This window comes from Crocodylus siamensis, chromosome 6 (assembly GCF_052110815.1).
Source record: "Crocodylus siamensis isolate JL-2025a chromosome 6, ASM5211081v1, whole genome shotgun sequence".
Classification (NCBI taxonomy): domain Eukaryota; kingdom Metazoa; phylum Chordata; order Crocodylia; family Crocodylidae; genus Crocodylus; species Crocodylus siamensis.
In genome coordinates, this window is record NC_143400.1 from 89948578 (window position 1) to 89958890 (window position 10313).

Consider the following 10313-nt stretch of genomic DNA (forward strand, 5'->3'; position numbering starts at 1 on the left):
GTATATTAGGTGTAACAGTGAGTTAATACAAAGGGGTACATTGAAAGGTGACGAAGAGGAAATATAGGATAAGGCAATATGGGAATGAGCTGTATGAAATCTTATCACAGGTGAATGACCTGTTGTTTTGTGTGGGAAGTAAAGTTTACTCCCTTATGAAGCTAGATCCTGAAATCCATCAGACCAACACAGCAAATATGCATCTATTGCATTGGGCCAATGAAGATTTAGTTTGCTCTGCTTAGTCTTTTTGCTGTTAACATCTAGGGAATTTGGGAGATCTTGTAAAGAGAAGGCTTGATTGTTGTCCTCAGGGGTGCAACACTTCACCTAATACCAGGGAGACTTTTGAGAGGGAGTTGTTTACCCACTGTCAGCCATCTGGTCTCTTGCTCATATGTGCCCTCCTCTTATGTACAGAGCAAGAGATAAAGATTTTTACTTGTCATTGACATTAAGAAACACATTATATTTATGTGCATTTAATCACCGTTGTGTACATGCTGTAACCCAGGGGCGGCCAACCTGCAGTACACATGCTACAAATGGCACAGGCAGACACTGGCAGATTAGAGAGGGGGCAGGGAGCACAGTGGCAGATCACATTGGGGTGAGGATCATAGTGGTACTTGGAGAGGGTGCAGGGCTTAATTTGTGGCATGCCTGCTAAAAAGGCTGGCCATCACTGCTGTAGCCTATACCTAGTTATTCAGTGATTTGAGTAGGTGCATCCCACATGGTATGTTCAGGGTTATGAAGACATTTCACCTTAGAAGCGGTAAATAACTGTCGAGTAAAAAGGAGCTGTCTACTTCATCCTAAAGCAGGATGGGAGGCTAAGGAGATGAATAATCTTATCCAATATGGCAAATCTTGTGTTCCCACCATCACCAGTTCAAATGATCTCGCTCATTTGGACGTGGCTGTGAAATGTCTACATATTTTCACTTGAGCCAGGTGCTTTCTATAACTGTTTTCTCTATGTGCCACCTTAAAACACATCACTCCTTCCCATATTTCTACAGAATAGTGTTAAAAGAGAAGTAAAGGTTACTGTTTGGGAACAAAGGATGATAGAGAGAAAGACAGAGAGTACAGAAAGGTGTCCACACTTCCGTGAATACCTCGGAGTATGCCCGGACAGTGAGAGGGAATGGGCAAGGCAGAGGGAAAACCACCAAGACAGTTCCTGCAGCAGAAGACATGGGGATTTTTTCTAGTCACTGTATTTACTCGAATGCAAGATGAGGTTCCCCATTTGTCTTAGATCTGAGTACAAGGTGGGAAGGCAGGTGGCTGCTGTGGCTCTGGCCCCTATGTGGGGTTGGGGTAGCCCCTGCCTCTGCCCCCCTGTGATTTGCATATGGTTATTCTCTAGTAAGTGCCAGGACTGCTTCTGATGATCTCCAGAGGTCCTTTCAGCCCCTAACAGTTATGAATGGATCTTCTATCATCTTACTGGGCTTAGATGGCTAACTGAAGAAAATGTCAAGATCATGCCCTAGTGTAAATCAAGAATAATTTGGCTGAAGTTGGTAGAGTTATGCCTATGTGATGCTCATTTGAAAATGGAAATCAGGCCCCTGCCCTTGAGACATAGTCATCACTGACGTAGCCAAGTCCTCAAGTGACTGCATTCTTTCTAGGAGTTTTCTGTGCTTGATCCACTCTACTACTTTTTATGAGATTCCCCCAACTTTAAATAGGGTTCTCTATTTAGACAGGATCATAGGATGGAGGGGTTAGAGCAGTTGTTAGTTGTTTATTTCCCAGCAGTTCTGCTTCTTATTGGAGGAAATTGGCCTTCTTCCTGCTGGCATGTGAGGAGCCAGAGAATGCCCCGGTTGTCACGGCAACAGCTTTTGCTTGGGCAGCAGCAGAAGAAAAAGAAGCAGAGCATCCTCCATAGGACCAAGGTCATTTGTCTGAAGTCATATATAAGCATGTGGCCTGGTCCTCTCCCTGCAAACAGCATCTGTTTTTGAGTTGGCAAAGGCAGAAGTCACACAGATCTGCTGCGTGAGATGGAACGTGTCTTTTTTATAAGCACCCTCTTGTGAACACTGTGGTCATCTATCTGCATATACACATGTGCCTTCAACGTGCTTGTTCTGCTGTGCAGAGTTATCCTACATACGTAAGGAAGTGCCTTCGTGAATCAAATGCTTTTCAGTTCTATTTTCTCCTTGCAGATAGTTCTGTGCGCTGGGAGTTCTTTTGGCTTGACAGTTTTATCACTATTCACAGCTCTAGAATGAGGACCCAGATTTTATCTACTTTGTTGTTTGAATCCCTGCTTGTGTGTTGCCCAGTTCACTTCTCTACAGTCAGGTGATTTGCTTCTCATGTTGGACTAGCTTTTAAAAAAGTGTGGACCAGACTCTTCACCGTCTTAAATGAGCTGATCTATGCTTGCATACATCTTTTGACAATATGGTGAGCTTAATGTGGAAAACATGAAACCAAAAAATCCAAATACTCTGTTTAATCATCATATAGAAATGAGTGCATGTATATAACCCTACAAAAGTGCTTGCATCTGGCACAAGTCTCATGGAGTCTTAGAACATTTAGAAAAGTTTACACTTTTACTATTGTTAGAATAATTAATGCATGCTCTGAAGGTGATGTAATACATTGTAACTATTATTAGAAATCACATGACAGTATCAAGTAAGGTGAAATAATAAGTCAGAAGTACAATTTTCAGACACTTGACCATGTTGGCTGGCATTCTTCTACTCTTACTTTTCTTCTTCTCTACAGTTGTAATACAGAGCATGACCCAGCTGGTTTGTGACATCTCTAAATTCGATATTTGTCATCTTAACATTGTGTAATAAATACAGGAGCATCACATACGTTATCATATGTGACTGTACTTTTCTTCCTTATGTATCTCTTAACCAACTTTATTTTCTAGTACTAGTAGCATATTCATTTACTATTAACATTTATTCATACAGCACCGTCATGTACACATTGGAAGGTAGTGACCCTCACTCACAGTACTTATAGTTCAATTTAGAGCACTGATTCTTAAACTTGTTTGGGTCTCGTACTCTTTTTAAGTTTGTTATACTTCTGTGTAACTCTGTGATTCTTATGGATAATAATAATAAATCAATCCCACTATGTTGCTTTAATCACACTGTAATTTCTTCATCCACCTAAAGAATATTGTAGATTTGGTTTCTTCCTTTTCCTCTATTTTCATTTTCTCTTTCTGTCATCCCGCTCTTTCTTCTTCCTGACCCGCTAGCAGTTCCCTGTATACTCTTAGAGATGCATTAATCCTTTGTGTCCACACCACTGTTTTTCCAGCCGATTACTTTCTTTCTTTCTCTTTCCATTTCTAGAGGGTCTTTAATGTGGTGAAATCCTTTAAGATCAGATATATGTTTATCTGAAAAAAAAATGGAGCCCCAAAACATTATTCACCACAATCTGTATTAAATTGGAAGTTCAACATTTTTCTGCGCTTTCTTTGAAAGTGGTGGGGAGTGGGGAATGATAAACATCTGGAATGGTAAGGATGGACACCAATGGTCTAAAAGACTCCAAAAGCTGGAGGGCAATTGTGAGTCCGGCCCATGAAATACGTGCATTGTCGGTACCAGACATTTATTGACCGTTGTAAGTCTAGAGGGAGTCCAAATGAAAATGTACAGACTTTCTTAAAAATGAAGAGCCTGGAAATTTAAGTCTCAGCATGAGATCATGCCTAAAACAATCTCTGCTGACATCTCAGCAGCAGTATCAGAAATCCTGTCCCTAATCCTTTCCCTGTAATGTGTCATATCAACATAGATACATGTCATAGAGATCAGCAGTGTAGCCTTTCTATTAGGCTCGTTTCTGCTCAGAGAAAGGATTTGCTGTCTGACTGTAATTCCATTCCCATCACCAGCTTCACCCCACACTGGTTGTGCCTCACTGCTCCTTCAATGCCTAATGCACTCCCAACACAATGGAGGGAGGACAGAGGCAGCATGGTGAAAAATCAAATAAAGCAGACAAAAACTTGACAGACTCATTTCCTCTTAGTGTCACAATATGAACTGGCCAAGTGAAGAATAATGGCCATTATCCTGTCTTACAAGAGTTACAGCCTCATGCAGAGGAAATTCTTTGGATCCTTACCATAGGCTTCTTACATATGGTAAAATGTGGAAGGCAGTTTTCTTCTGTTTGTTTGGTCTGATTTTCCTTTGGTAGTACTGCAAACTAGGAATAACTTTATTGAAAAATGAGTGAGGTTACTCCAGAGTCAAACAGGCATTGATGAAAGCAGTAACAGGCATATTGTGCTGCTTTGCAGTTCAGTAGGTCTCTGTGCCTGCAATAGCCTCTCTTTTACATTCCCCACTGCTGGTGGGCTCCTGCATGCACTGCAGCTAGCCAAGACTATTTCTGACCCATATGGTTGGCCTGTCATGCTTGACTGTAGGAGTGATTATACCTTTTAGTCAATATACAGGACTGGCATGTTGGGGGCCTTCAACTAGTTACCCACTTTCTCCAAAGCATTCGTTTGTCTGGCAGCCTATCAAATGTGCAAGTTCTAATAAACATTATTCTGAATGTTCTTGTTTCAAAACCTGGGTCAGGCTTATTGGAACAGGGATTTAAACTTGGTCTCCCAATTCCAGATGAGTGCTCTAACCACTGAAGTTTTAGCTGGCTGAGCTGGGCTTCTCTCTTCCTTATTTTGACAAGACCTGGTCCTGATAAATCTTTTGGAATGAAGGTTTTGTTATAACTGGAATGTAGTTATGAAAAGTTCAGTTCTGACAAAAAAACAGTCTTATTGAAAAATTGCCAGTCAGTGCTGCTCTACTTGGAAGCAGCTGTATTCTGCTTCCATGTTCTGTTCCTAGTGCCAGAGGCTTGAATACAAGGTCTGAAGTGGTGGCTGGCCTTTGAGCACAAGCTATGGGAAAGCTCCCAGTGCTTTTGTGAGGGCTAGTCAAAGTATATCCCTTAATGATCGCTAGTAGAGTTAAAATTAACACCAAAAAAAGCATCTTTTCAGCTAATGCAAAAGGCCGTTGTCTAGTAATGGTCTTTCTTCGCATGAAGATAACTTCATTGAACTCAGATGCATATGCTGTCTCGTATGCTGTACTGTGATGTACTGTCATCCAGTTGTGCTTCATTGAATTAAATCTCACTTAATGCTCCAGTGGGAATAGGCTAGCATTATACTAGCATCCAACCAGTTGACTGTAGTGGGGCAGAAACAGGTTTATATACTGGACCGTATCCAAGCAGGACCCACTACTGTTCCCAATAATTGAGTGTGGTGTGAAAAGGAGCAGAACCATGGCTTATATTGAATTGTCCTGAGGCCCAATCCTGTTCTTTCTGTTTATGTCATCCAAGGACAGGACGGGGTAGCTTAGGCTGTTTATGCTGCCAATTGCTCAGTTCAGTTGTGGAACCCCAGACAGGCACATATGTCAATCTAGGGACCTGAGAGCTTCAGGAAACACAGAGTGAGCACTCTCTTGATGGCTGCACAGACTCCATTAAGCAGCACACTTGCTCATGTGACCTGGTAAAAGCATTTCTAAATTGTTATTGCCACCCACTTCTTTATAGTCAGTGGGATTAGCATGAGTGGGCTGCCCTCAGCTTCAGGGCCAGTTCTGGAAGAAAAGTAGGCTTTGTCTTCTAGTGGTGATCATGCCAGATCCTCAGCTCTATCGTCTCCCACCAATCTGCACTTTTCTCTCATGCCCAGAATTCGCAGTGGATGGACTGGAAACGGATCTGAAGCAAGCCATTCTGATTGGTGTTATTTTCTTCCTCTGGCAGATTGTAGTTCTTTGCTGGGAGGAAACTGCACAGATCCATTTGGGCATTTATTATAATGGAGTCAGTGCATTGTGTCTTGTTCAGCTCTGAAAAATCTTGTATAGCAGGGCAAACATCCAGATAAGGATCAAAAAATAGTTGAAGTCTTGGTGCCGTGACTTCATGTAGCATAGCATGTGCCATTGGATAGATATTCATGGTGGTGCCATGCTCTACTGCCACCATTTCAGGTCATGTCAAGGAGCATTCAGCATAGTCTTCCTTCCCGTCGTGCAGCAAGTGGAAGTGAAGCCTAAGACTTTTAGAGGATGCATCTTATTTCCTTGAAGATATAGTGGTTTCTATTCCAGGTTGGGACAGGGAAGCAGGACCATAAGGGACCTGTTTCCTATAAGCAATCTCCTATGAGAATGTTAATTTGGCATAACTGGGGGATGTCTCTACATTTGTTTGCTCCTATCACCGTAAAATTTCACAAGACAAAACCTGGTTTAAATTATACTGGTTTACTAGATCGTATGTTCACATACAAACATACATACACCCAAAATCTGGAAGTCATTTATTCACAGTGCATAAAATTAAAATCCTTTATTCTGGGAATGTTGCATATTTCCTGTATGTTGCACTGTAACACTGTACATTTTGTCTACTAGTAAGTCAATTAAATTGTAGAAGCAACCTAATGAATATACAAGCAGAAAGATTAAGAACTTTGAATCCAAAGCAGGAATTTTGATTCCACATCTACTTGATGCACTTTAGACATGTCCGTTTACTTTAGCTCATATTAAAATAGCATTTATAGGTGTTAGGAGACATTATTTGTACAGATGCAAATAGTATTCCATTTGCTGTTTCTCCTTTCACCTTTGTTCCAATATGTTAAATTCATATTTCTCTGCACTGACGTGCTCCTGTTCATGAAGACTGAAGCGTATATGATGATAGACAGAAATCCATTATCAAGTAAATACTGTGTAGTGAGCTTTTCAGCAAGTTGTCATAATGCACCATTGCCTTTTTCTCAGGTCCTCCTACTGAATGGAGTATGATCTCTTACGCAAACAGAATCCTGTACTGTTTTAATGCATTATTTATTATATATATAAATTTTGCTCTGTAAATTCCCAATTATTTCTGGGGTTGGGGGAGCGGGGTTATAATGAGCACATTCAAGCTACACCAAGGACAGCTGTAGGACAGCAGAACTATCTCATTAAACCCCTTCAAAGTGGCTTCTAAATTTGTGGCAGTTGGTTCTCTTTGCTCACAAATCAATGCAGGCAGTACCCCAGACACCCACATAAATGTTTGACCTGCAGGATGGGATTTCTGGTGCTGAGCAGAAGAGCCCAACTTAGAATAATCTGTAGCCCAGTAGGTAAGGTACCGTCCTGGGATGTGACAGGCTTAGGTTCAAACGGACTTCTTTTGCCTGATTCAGGCCAAGGAGAACTTTGCAGTGGTACACAGTGTTTTGGACAGCGCTCTAGAAAAGCACTGCTGTCCTGTCTATTTTCTGTATTGGCTTCTTACCGCAACAGGGCGATTAAAAGAATGAGGGGCATAGAGGTAAGGGACGCCCGAGTACAACACGCCGGTCACGCAGCCCGGGCCCAGCCAGGATTCCTAGGGGTGACCCTCGTTCGTACTAGGAACAAGAACTGGAACAGACCTCCCCACTCAGTCTCCTCTTCCGGTTACCATAGCTACCCCATCATACAGGCCCTTTCATAATCTGATTAAGCTGCCCCTTAGGATCAGGTAAGTTGTTTTGTTGTTACTTGCCCTGTAGACAGACTTTTCCAGAATTTCTCTGCTACGATGGTTAGAAGCCTTCTCATTTTCGGTCTAAAATGATTCAAGACTCACTCGTCCTTCATGCTAATCAGACTTGAGTGGTACAGGGTCAGGTTCTTAAACTGTAATCAAAGGTGACGCGTTGCATGTTTTAAACAGTTATCAGACTGTGAACTTTTGTAGCTTAAAACTCCTCCTATAACTGTGATTTCATTCATTCTGTATTACTTGGCTTTCTTAAATGTTCATCCAGTTTCTTTTAAGTTTTGCAAACCTTACAAAGGCTGTACCTCTTTTAAGGCCTGAACCTCTGGGCCTTTTCTGGACAAATATCCCAGTGACTGGAATGGGGAGTTTTTACTTCAAAGAATTTCCCTTTCAGTGTCAGGCTTGTTTGAGCGAGGAGAGCAGGATCACCTCCACATCTTGCACAGACTTAAAATCAGGAATTAATATGCAAAAGGAATATGATACTAGCTTTAATTCTGCTCACATTAATTTTCACTGTTGTTGTTAATTAAACTCTGAAAATCAGGGATTTAATGGAAACTCTGACAGACCTTTAATTATAGCGTTTCAACAGTCTAATACTCTAGAATGTCCTCTGCTGGGTACACAGAACATTCTGTACTTCACAGTGTAGGAAAAAGCCATGGGTTTTGACTTTAAATTTAGAATACTTTTTAAATTCATGTCATGCTTTCCAGACTTTAGGATCTCGTTGTTGATTGCTACAGCTGGGTGAGCTGTTCAAAGGAAATAAATTATCTTTTTTTCTTGTTGTTGTTCATGAATAATCTGCAAACAGGGTTAGATTTTTATGCACGCATTGGCTGTTCAATACTATCTGGTCAGTGTTATATGAGAATGCATTTCAGCTGATAGATGGCTCATGGACTGCTAACTGTGGTTATTGCTTCATGCCCCTCCTGCCTATTTATTTGCATCCACCTGTCATCGCTTATCTTATACTTACGTTGCAAGTATTTTGGGACAGGGACTTTATGTTTTGTGTTTAAACATCAAATTATTTAATGTAGGTTCATGTTCATGTAGATAACACAATAGTTATCTAGGTGTTACAGTAGGACAAATAGGTAATCATTTAAATTCACTACTGTGCAAGGTATGTAGACTATGCTCCAAGATTTAAAAATAGGTGTTAGATAGGTTACGTATATATGAGCAGCTGTTTTTGAGTAGGCATGTGGATTTTGGCTGTATAGCCAAAACCTGTAAGGAAGGACTGCAGCCTGCAGGGAGTAATCAGAGAACTGTAGACTTCAGGCTCCAATCACTGTTTTCTATGATTAACGGAAAACAATTTGCAAAATGCAAACTTGTTAAAATTTGCTAAGAATACCACCACATTGTGCTGTGCCACTGAAGTCAATGTCAGCCTATCCCCCTGTTGCCAATTTCCGTCTCTCTTTTTTCTTTTATTGTGACATTTGCAACATATAGTGTTGGTTTTTTTTAACTGAAGTCAGAGCACCTACCCATGTGTAAATATGTGAGATTTATTTTCTTGTTACAAAAAAAAAAGGACATTTCTAATGAGAATTTGACTTGAGTACAGTCTAAAATAGTGATTCTCATTCAGGGTACTTTCAGATCCTTTCAAGGGTGCTGTGGGGTGCCATGCAATGCTAGCACATTGGTATGTAAAAATGAATCACAAAATAATTCCAGAGATTCCAGTTAGGAATTTGTGTTAAAAACATTCTGATCCATTGTAGTCTTTCTAAGTTCTTTGCAACAGAAAAAATTGCTCTAGCATCTGTAGTCAAAACTGACATTTTCAGTACAAGCTGACATTTTCTGAGGGTGTCCCAAATCTAACAAGGGGTACCTTGACTCTTACAAGGAGTGCCCTGAATCTACAAAGTGTGAGAAACACTGGTCTAAAAGCTCAAGAACTCAAAGGCAAGTAAAAATGCCAGTTTTTTAAAACAAGAAAACCTCTTAATATATATAGGCTCAGAATTTGTATTTTTTCATTTGACCAAATCTCTCTTTATGTATAAATAAAATGAGACTTGGTTAAATGAGAAAATATAAATTTGGAGACTATACCCCTATATATATATATATATATATATATATATATATATATATATATACACACACACACACACATAGACCACGTCTCATAATTTTGAAGGGAATGAATCGTGATTTTGGAATTCTGGGGCTTGACAGTACTGCAGTTTTTGCTTTGTGACAAGTCAGTTAAGTCCAATTGAAATCTGTGGGCAAGAGTGAGAATGTGCTATGGGTTATACAGTTTTTATTGGTATTAGTTTGAGATGGTTGCACTAGTTACACAGATGAAGACCTTAGTACGTTTTATGTAGGTCATCCTAAAAGTCACATGCTGCATCGTTGTAAAGAGTATGTTCATGGTGTTCTACAACAACAAAAAATCTAGAAACATTTTTTGCCAGCTTAAAAATACTTTCTGCAGCAGAACTGACACTGAAAACATAATGGTATTATAAAATAATGTGCTTTGCATTCCCATTGCCTCTTCCACTCAGGAATATGAAAGCACTTTACAATCAACAATTAATTAAAAATCACAACAATGTTGTGGGGGAGGTAAGTATGATTTATTCCCAGTGGACACATAGAAACTAAACCGCATGGCAGAGCACGCAGTAATATGTGTCAAGGTCTCCTGAAGACAG